We start from the raw sequence: 10,769 nt of genomic DNA, 5'->3' as shown, positions 1-10,769 counted from the left end.
ATCCCTTCTTTGTCCTAAAACAGCACCAACAGCAAAATCACTTGCATCACACATTAATTCAAATGGCAAAGACCAATCAGGAGATTGCATAATAGGTGCAGATGTTAAAAGACAAATTATTTTTTCAAAAGATTTTTGGCAATCATCATTCCATTCAAACGGTGCATCTTTTAATAAGAGGTTACAAAGTGGTTTAGATATGGCACTAAAGTTTTTTATAAACCTCCAATAAAATCCTGCATGTCCTAAAAAGGATCGCACATCTCTAATTGTTTTTGGTTGTGGCAATTTAGATATGACTTCGATTTTTGCTTTGTCAACTTCAATTCCTTTAATAGAAACAACATGACCCAAAACAATTCTAGAAGTAACCATGTAGTGACATTTTTCCCAATTCAACACGAGTTCTTTTTCAGCACATCTTTTTAAAACTTTCTCCAAACTATCAAGGCAATCATCAAAAGAATTCCCAAACACAGTCAAATCACCCATAAAGACCTCTAAACAATGTTCAACCATATCACAAAAAATGCTTAACATACATCTTTGAAATGTTGCAGGAGCATTACAAAGCCCGAATGACATTCTTTTAAATGCAAATGTTCCAAAAGGACATGTGAATGTGGTCTTTTCTTGGTCCTCAAGTGCTATAGGAATTTGATAATAACCTGAATATCCATCTAAAAAACAGTAGTAAGGATGTCCTGCTACTCTTTCTAAGATTTGGTCAAGGAATGGTAATGGAAAATGATCTTTTCTAGTGGCTTCATTTAATTTTCTATAATCAATGCACATGCGCCAACTAGATGTAATTCGTGTTGGAATTAATTCACCTTTTTCATTTTTAACAACAGTGATTCTAGATTTTTTAGGCACTACTTGTGTAGGACTTACCCACTTACTATCAGAAATATGGTAGATAATTCCCACATCAAGTAATTTAAGGACTTCTGTTTTGACTACCTCTTTCATGTGTGGGTTTAATCTTCTTTGAGGTTGTTGACATATTTTAGCATTTTCTTCCAAATTAATTCTATGTGTGCAGATTAAGGGATTAATGCCTTTAATGTCATTTAAAGTCCATCCTATTGCATTTTTATGCTTTTTAAGAACAGTTAGTAACTTACCTTCTTGGTCGCTTGTTAAAGTAGAAGAAATCACAACAGGATAAGTTTGTTCTTCTCCAAGAAAAGCATATTTCAATCCTTCAGGCAAAGGTTTCAATTCCATTTTAGGTGCTTCTTGTTGTTCTGTCTTTTCAATACTTCCAAGCTCCTCAAATTTTGGCTCGTCATCATAATTTTGCGAAGTCTGCATAGAATCAAGCAACGAAATTATATTAGAAATATCAAGTTCAAGTTGCTTATTTGACTTAATTGAATTAACTAAACAAACATTAGAAAGTTCAGAAAAAGCCTATTTTTGAATATTTTCCTCGATACAAGATTCAAACAATTCCTTTTGTTCATCAGTATCATCTTCATTCTCATTTTCTTCATTAGGTTGCCTGCACATGTTGAAAACATTCAATTCCAAAGTCATATTCCCAAAGGATAAATTCATTAAACCATTCCTACAATTAATCAAAGCATTAGCAGTTGCTAAAAATGGTCGACCTAAAATTACAGGAATTGGTTTGTAATTATTCACAACAGGTTCAGTTTCCAAGACAATAAAATCCACAAGATAAATAAATTTATCAACTTGTACTAAAACATCTTCCACTATTCCTTTTGGTACTTTAACTGATCTATCGGCAAGCAAAAGTGTAGTTGAAGTTGATTTTAACTCACCAAGATTAAGTTGAAGATAAACTGAATATGGAAGCAAATTAACACTAGCACCAAGATCTAGTAAAGCATGCTCAATTCTGTGGTTACCAATAATACAAGAAATGGTAGGACAACCAGGATCTTTATATTTCAACTTATTATTAGTAGACAGAATTGTACTTACCTGTTCGGCCATGAAAGCACTCTTTCTTACCTTCAATTTCCTCTTAACAGTGCACAAGTCCTTTAAAAATTTGGCATATGAAGGAACCTGCTTGATTGCATCTAATAGAGGAATGTTAACTTTCACTTGCTTAAAGATTTCATAAATTTTAGAAGAGTGGTTTGATTTCTTTGGTTTATTCAATGCATGCGAAAATGGTGGTTCAGGTGGAACACTAGTTATTTCTTCACTAGGTGTAAGTTCATTTAGTCCTTCCTTACCCTTTGAATTTTCATCATTTTCATAAGGTTCAGGCATAGGTCTATCAACAACCTTACCACTACGAAGAGTTATAACTGACTTGACTTGGTCTGTGGGTGGATTTTATTGAATTTTAGGATTTGGTTGTGGTTGGGCTGGAAATTTTCCTTTTTCTTGAATGGTGAGTGCAGAAGCAATTTTAGCAAGAGTATCTTTCAAATCAGAAAAAGTTTGTGCATTTTGATTGTTAATAACATCTTGCTTTCTGATGAATGAATGCATTGTGTCTTCCAGATTTTCCAGGGTGGTAGAACATATGGTGCATAAGGCTGAGGATTTTGAAAATTTTGTGGAGGTGGTGCTTGTGAAGATTGTGCATTATTATTATTCCTCCAACTGAAATTCGGATGATTTCTCCAACCATGATTATAAGTCTGTGAATATGGGTTTGGTTTATTGAAAGTGTTAATGACATTAGCTTGATCATTTAGACATTCTTTAAGTGCAGGCAAAGTGGGACACTCTTGAGTGAAATGATCATTCGAATTACATATGTTACATGCAATTTCTTGAACAGATTTTACTTGATCACTCTTTTTATGCTCCAAAGCTTCAACTTTCCTAACTAGGGATGCAAATTTTGCTTGTAAATCATGATCTTCCCTAAGGTTATGGATTCCTCCACTAGATGGAGATGATTGTTGCTTATTTGTCAATTCAAAAGTTCCAACAGTATCCCAATGTTGTGCATTTTCAGCTAATTGGTCAAGGTAATCTAGTGCATCTTCAGGATTTTTATCCCTAAATTCACCATTACACATCATTTCAACAACCTGTCTATTTTGGGGTATTAAGCCCTCATAGAAATAAGTGACCAATCGCCAAGTTTCATAACCATGATGTGGGCATATGTTAAGCAACTCTTTAAACCTATCCCAACATTGGTATAATGTTTCTCCATTTTTTTGAGTGAAAGAAGTGATTTACCTTTTAAAAGAATTTGTTCTATGAGGTGGAAAGAATTTTTTCAAAAATTGTTCTTGCATGTTATTCCAAGTTCTTACTGATCCAGATCTAAGGTTTTGTAGCCAAGTTTTAGCTTTATCTTTTAATGAAAAAGGAAAAAGCTTTAATCTAATTATGTTCATGCTACAATTTTGGTCCGTGTATGTATTACAAACTTCCTCAAAATCTCTTAGATGCAAGTACGGATTCTCATATTCTAAACCATGAAATGTTGGTAAAAGTTGGATAATACCTGGTTTAAAGTTGAATCCAGATGCTTCTGGAGGAAATACTATACACGACGGTGCTCCGTTGTCTCCCTGATCAATTTGAGGATTAAGTTCGCCCAAAACGTTTTCGCCTTCATTCTCATCCATGATTGGTGGTGGAGATTGAGATCTACGAATTAACCTGCCACTTGAAGATCGAGACCAATGTCTCATGCAAGGGTTATGTTATAAAGATAATATTTACACAAATTGATAACAAAATAAAATAAAAATAAATAAATAAGCAAATAATATAAGTATACAAAAGAAAATTAAATAACAAAAATGGTGGTTGAACCCACCAACAAAGTAATAAATAAATAAATGCAAAATAAAAAAATGGTGGTTGAACCCACCAATTAAAAAAATAAAAAATGCAAAATTAAATAAATACTGAAAATAAAAGTTAAGAGTTAGTAGTTAGTTTGGTGGTTAAACCCACCAATAAAGCAAAAACAAATAAATAAATACGAAATAAAATAAATGCAGAAAATTAAATAACTGAAATTAAATAAAAGTTAGCAGTTAGCAGTTAGTAAGTTAAGAGTTAGTAATTAGAGTTAGTAGTTAAAGTTACTTTGGTCCAAAATATGTCCAAATATGTCCAAAGTATGTCCAAATATGTCCAAGTCTTGATTATGTTGAGGAATTTCGTCTAGGGATTCTATTGCAAATTATTTTTAATTTTATGGTCAAACTGTAATTTTTAGAAGCTTAGAATTAGCAATTTGGGATGAAAGTGAAACAGTTGAAAGATGTCGGGGTCCGAACGTAATTACCAGAAGATTGGGCTAGAAACGGAAATTGTTGGGGTGAAACGAGAATTATGAAAGATATGGGGACAAAAGAGAATTTAAGAAAAGGAAAAGGAGGCAAACGAAATTTTACATATAAGAGAAAAATAAAAAACGGAAAAACAAACCAAATCAAAAATTTTTCCCCGGCAACGGCGCCAAAAACCCAAGTATAAGAGTGTCTTGTTGTATTATAACTCGGTGAGTCCAAGGTCGATCCACAGAGAAAAGATTTAATTAGTTTATTTTATTTTATCTAAAAATTGAAATTAAAACTTGAATATAAACAACTTAATTTAAATGAAACTATGGAATTGAACTAGTTAGGGTTATGGATCCACTCTTAGAAATAAATAAAACTTAATAAATTATTTTTGCCAATTTGTTTTAGATTTATTACTCAAAAGATTATTTATACAAATTATTATTATTTTCCCTTTAATTTTATGATGGATTAAGTATTTATTGTGCCAAAATTTAATTTGTCTACAATAAGTCAAAATATCATTTCACCATGCCTTATATTAAGATCTTAAAAATTTATTGTGCCAAATTCATTTGTTTGTCTACAATAAATCAAATTTTCAAAATATAAAACATGTATAAAATTAAATAGAAAATAATTTAATTTATAAAATTAAACATAGAATTTGATTAAATCATATTTATTTCTTAAGAGTTTCACCTTCCCCTAACTAATATTATTTAGTTAAGCATAATTAAAATAAAAAGAAGTAGTAAAATTGAATTACTTATAATTAAAAGAAATAAAAACAACTAAAATTGGAAATAAAACTAATTTTATTAATGAAAATAATTATACAAAATATTAAAAACACACCTGGAAATCAAGATTACAAGGAGATGGAGAGAATTTGAGAAGAAGAGAGTTGTAGAGAGATGATTAAAACACAAAAATGAGGCCCTATTTATAGAAAAATAAATTCATAATCCAGTGCTTTGCGATCCATCATAGGCTTCATGCATGTGCTCCTCACAACCCTTAGATTAAGATCTAATGGCTGGTCAAACTTCAAAAGTCAACATCACACATGGCATCATTTGACTCGTCCGATTTGCCCAAAGAACGGTTGAGATTTGGCGGGTTAATAAGTGGATCGGGTCGACCCGAATACAAAGATTCAGATCCTCCAACTTGCTTCACCAACCATTGCCATGTGGCACAATCATGGCCATTGAATCATGAACGGTTGAGATTTAGTCAAGATTGCCAGTTATCCCATGCACTCATATCTATTGTAAGCTCATTTCATCATCCAATCAGTGCTCGGTCAACAGGAAAAATCAACTTTTTTTACACAAGCCCAATTTTAAGCCGATCTTGACTGATCTTAAGGTTTTCGGACCTCCGAAATCTAAATTTGACCTCCGTTTATCTGTTTGGAGCCTCGAAGTACGTGAAATTAATAATTTTCCTAATAAACACATAAAAATACATAAAATTAAATATATTTAAAACATAATTAATAATTCATAATATATTACATAAACACAAATATAAATTATAACATAAGCATAAAATAACATATTATCGCTTGATAATTAAACAATTTTTAATACTAATCATGAGACAGTTCTGAATTTACTAAGAAAGAAACAATTTTGAATTTATCAAGAAGCAAATTGTTTTGAAAATGTTTTTGGTGTCGGATCTTCTTGAAAATTTTATATGAGATACCTATGGATGTCCAAAAAGGTTCTGTAGAATGTTGTGTCATTCTGATTCTTAGATTAAGGGTTAAATTCTAAATTAGAAAATTAGGTTGTTAGAATAAATTGTTAATAGTTATATGTTGTATTTGTTTAAACTATTGGAGGGGTTTGAGGATATTAGAGGCTTAGAGTTGTGTTTAGATCATTACTTTTATCGAGGTAAGTAACTTCATTCCAATGTACTAGATATGTTTGATTATTTTGATACTTCTATAAGTACATGTATTTTTATAGTTCTTTGAAGATTAATTATTTTTCATAACAAAACTAGTTTATGTAAATGTTTTCAAATATGAAAATTATGTTATTTTTATGGTTTTAACATAATATTATTAATGCTTTAAATGTGTAATTTATTTTTTTTCATGATTGTCATTTATGAATTTGCCTATAAAACATTAGAATTAAATTTATTTTGCAAGCCTAAATCATTGTTGATTTTTATGAATCCAATATAAGTATTTTATTCACATATATGATTGAGATTATTTATGGTTGTTTGGGGATCACCTCTTGACGGCCAGAGTGCTGCGAAGTGCCACGTGCAAGTCATTACATTTGGAAAATGAATTTAAATATTTTGTCTCATTGTCCGTAGTTATTCTTATTATGATTCTAATTGTATTATACAATATATATGTTCTAGACCAGTACAGGGTTTTTGTTCTGAATGTGCACATAATATTCTGATTCTCATTCTATTTCTGACGAGGCCACCGGGAGTATAGGTGACACTATGTCACATTTGCTAACCTTTTTTTCTTTATAAACGTTATACAATTTGCTCCCATGATTATGCTTTTGATATTCTGAACCACTTTGAATTTATGTCATCTTGTTGTAATATGTTGTTTTATGAAATCTATGAATTATAACATATGTTTTGATTTAAAAAAAAAAAAGAGAGAGAGAGAAGACTTGCAATATTTTTTCACCCAATGGGAATGTTTTACTTACCGATTTGACAGCTCACTCATCATCATTACTTTTTACAGATTAAGTACTTTGTTGAGTGTTGTGCCTACCTCTAAAGCTAAAGATTCATTTACTTTTGCTAATTGAATAAGAGAAGGATAAAATGATGTTTCCTTTAAGTTTTTTTATTTTATGAATTTGTATTTAGAGAGTTTTAAGACTTTTGTCATATTTGTCTTCGGGAGAAAATATTTAGTGTTAGACATATGGATTTGTAGATTTATTTGAAAACAATTTGAGGTATTTCAATTTCGATTTTTTGTGTAAGGATTTTGATTTATAAGTAACCTTCTTCATCACGTGCTACACATGTGTTAGATTTGGAGTGTTACAACATATTTGATATTATCATTGTTTTGTGGCCTGGTCGTCACAACTTCAAATCCATTTGCTAAAATCTTTTGGAGCAACCATATAAGGAAACTTTGAGCAGGGCTTCCAGTATTTAGTCTTTTGATGCTGCCAAGGACTAGAAAAACCAAGCAATTAATCAGCTCATATTGTAACACCAAATTCCATAATTTTAATTATGGAAATTCAACTTTTATTGGAAATCATATACGGCTATAACCCTTATTAATAGGGATATTAAAACTATAAATAGGGTTATTCATGGGATAATATTGGAAAAGGCTTACTTTTCCAAATTTAATAAGATTTCCTAAGACTCCCTATAAATTTATACTTTTCTCTCTTCCATAACCCTAAGTACACAAGGTTTTTCTTCTTTTTCTCTACCTCTCATTACGCTCTCACTCATACCCTAGGGTTCAAACCCTTGTTTAACAGAGAATCATATGGGTAGGTAAGTTTACTATTCTTATTCTGTACAAGTTTTCCTATCACTTTATTTAGTGTTGGCATGATTTTAGATTGTTACATATCATAATGCATGATCTAGGATGTGTTTAAATTTTGTTTAGGGCTTAATTTATTGTTGAGTCATGTTAATCGATTCTTGATGCATTAAGCACAATAGACAATTCTGAATAGCTTGAGCATCTAGGAATTAAACATATATTTTCTAAATGAATCTTCTTAAGAACCTTATCTTTATGAAAATAGACATGTAGTGCTTATGAAATAAATTTTGTTTCATGAGATTTGACGTCGTTTTCAATTTTATATGTATTTTTGAAACAGACATTGCTGCACTGTAAAACTGCAACTTTAGAAAAATGACACAAAATTATTTGCACTACGAATTCGAAATATTTTGAAATTTTAAATAGAGATTGATATATGTGTCTAGTATTCAAAGTTTTAATTTTATAATTTTCTGATTAATTTCTGATTTTATAATAATCTCGGAATCAATTAAGGCACTGTGAAACAGTTTCAAATTTGTCAAGAAATAAATAGTTTTGAAAATGTTATTGGTATCAGATCTTCTTGAAACTTTTATATGAGATACCCATGGATGTCCGGAATAATTTTGTAGAATGTTGTGTCATTCTAATGTTTAGATTAAGAGTTTAAATTTTGAGAATCAGACTTGTAGGGGGTATGAAATAGAAAATTAGGTTCTTAGAATAAGATATTAATAGTTATATCTTGTATTTTGTTTAAGGTGTTTGAGATGTTTGAGGCTCTTAGAGACTTAGAAGAGTGTTAGATCAATTCTTTTATCGAAGTAAGTAACTTCATTGCTGATGTACTGGACAAGTATGATTATTTTGATATTATTATAAGTGTTTTCTATACTACTTAAAGGATTAACTGATTTTCATAACAAAATTAGTTTATGTAAATATTTTCAAATTTTTTTAACAAAATATTATAAATGCTTTTCAATATGTAATTTATTTTGTTACATGATTACCTTTTATGATTTTGTCTATAAAATATTTTGCATGCCTAAATCATTATTATAGACATTTATGAATCTGATACGAAAGTTTTATGTCCATGTACTATTTAAATTATTTATGATTGTATGAGGGCCACCTCTTGAGACTATATGAGAGCTATCTCTCGAGGCCCAGAGCGCCATGAAGTGCCAAATACAGTATTGGATTTCTGTTCTGAGTGTGCGCACGATATTCTGATTCTGATTCTAATTCTGATTCTGTTTTTGGCTAGGTCACCAAAGGTATAGGTAACACTATGTGACATAAGCTAATCTTTTGTTCTCTGGGTATGTTTTATTTGTTTTGGTTTTATAATTAACTATGCTTTTGATATTCTGAAAACTATGAATTTCTATCATCTTATCATGATATGTCATTTTATGAAATTTATGAATAATAATATATGTTTTGATAAAAGGCTTGCAATATTTTTTGCATCGATAAGCCTAGTGTATTGGGAATGATTTTACTTACCGAGTTAATAGCTCACCTCTTGTCATTACTTTTTGCAGGTTAAGTAACTTATTGAGAGGTCTGCTTTTCATTGGAGTTGAAGATTCATTTTCTTTTTGCTAATTGAATAAGAGAAGGAATAAACTTCTGTTTCTTTTAAGTTTATTTATTTTATGAATTTGTAATTGGGGAGTTATGAGACTTTGTTATATTTATGTCTTCAAAAGAGATTATTTGGTATTAGACATATAGATTTGTGGTTTTAGTTGAATAAATATTTGAGGTATTTCAGTTTGAAATTTATGGGTAAGAATTATGATTTGTAAGTAACCTCCTCCATCACATGCACCGCATGTGTTAGATTTGGGGTGTTACACATATGGTAACTTTTCCCGAGCTTGGACTGAAGTTGATGAAATGATACGTTGATTGGAAGCATCAAAGAAACCTATCATCGCAAGCCAAGGCTTGGACAAATTAAAAGAAATTCATTTCTTGACCAATTGCAGTACTCTAGCTAATTATTTCACAATATATGGATAATCACATGCTTATTACTCAAATTTTTAGGAATTCTTTAGTCAACTATGTTATTAGAAGCAAAATCCTGATAGCTTAATAGAATGTGTTTGATCCACAGCATTCCCAGTGCATGCCAACAACTATTTTGATATTATACTGTGGTTCCTAAGGAAAAAAGAAATAGTACATATCTCCTTATCTAGATAAGTTAGATTAGTATATGTATAGTTCAAATTGATTACACTTGTTTCAGTTCATCTGAGCTTTAATGACTTGTATTTTCTTTTTCAGCAATGAGCAAACACTCGATTATTCAAATTGATTACACTTGTTTCAGTTGCATTACAGCTTATAATTTAAATGAATACCCCACAGTTTTTAAAAATGAACGTGAAGACAGAGACATGTCATTCCTTGGAAAGAAACTTTCTGCCTCATTCCTGACTAATGCAACAATAAGGCAAACTGGGAGAGCCTCTGAAGTACATATGAAGGATTCCCTAATGAGCCATACTGCTGCTAAACCTGCATGGAACTAGCGAAGTTCTACAGCTATGATACTACTAATTGAATAAAAACAAATGTATCTATGCAGTGGAAAATTTGAGATTATGTTCAACAATTTTCAGTGACCTTCGTGTAAAGTTACTGCAGATGCTGCAAACTGACTGCATTCACTTGGTCCAACAGATGAGTTTTTTAAACACTTTTGCAGATTCTGATATAATTTCTTTGTGACAGAAATCATGTACTTGTGCACTGACACTATAAATTAAAGCAGAAGGCAAAATGAATAAAAACGGAAAATATATTTCATCATCATTGGTAAAAAGTTGAAGGATATTTTGTGTATGAGAATATGGAGTTGAATTGTGCTTCTTCTGGATCCAATCATACAGAAAGGGCTTGCTGGAAACTAGATCATTTGATAAGTGATGTAAATGGTGTATAATTAAAATAAACACTAACAT

The 10,769-nt window shown here is 30.7% G+C and overlaps 1 non-coding gene across 1 annotated transcript; it reads left to right on the top strand.

The window, feature by feature from the left end:
• The first annotated feature begins 3,087 nt into the window (after positions 1-3,087).
• Positions 3,088-3,194, top strand: LOC112096514. The gene has a single exon (XR_002904417.1). It is a non-coding gene; the product is annotated as a small nucleolar RNA R71 (small nucleolar RNA).
• The last annotated feature ends 7,575 nt before the right edge of the window (positions 3,195-10,769 follow it).

The sequence above is a fragment of the Citrus clementina genome, unplaced genomic scaffold (assembly GCF_000493195.1).
Source record: "Citrus clementina cultivar Clemenules unplaced genomic scaffold, Citrus_clementina_v1.0 scaffold_8, whole genome shotgun sequence".
Lineage (NCBI taxonomy): Eukaryota > Viridiplantae > Streptophyta > Magnoliopsida > Sapindales > Rutaceae > Citrus > Citrus x clementina.
This window is presented reverse-complemented; position numbering and strand designations above follow the sequence as displayed.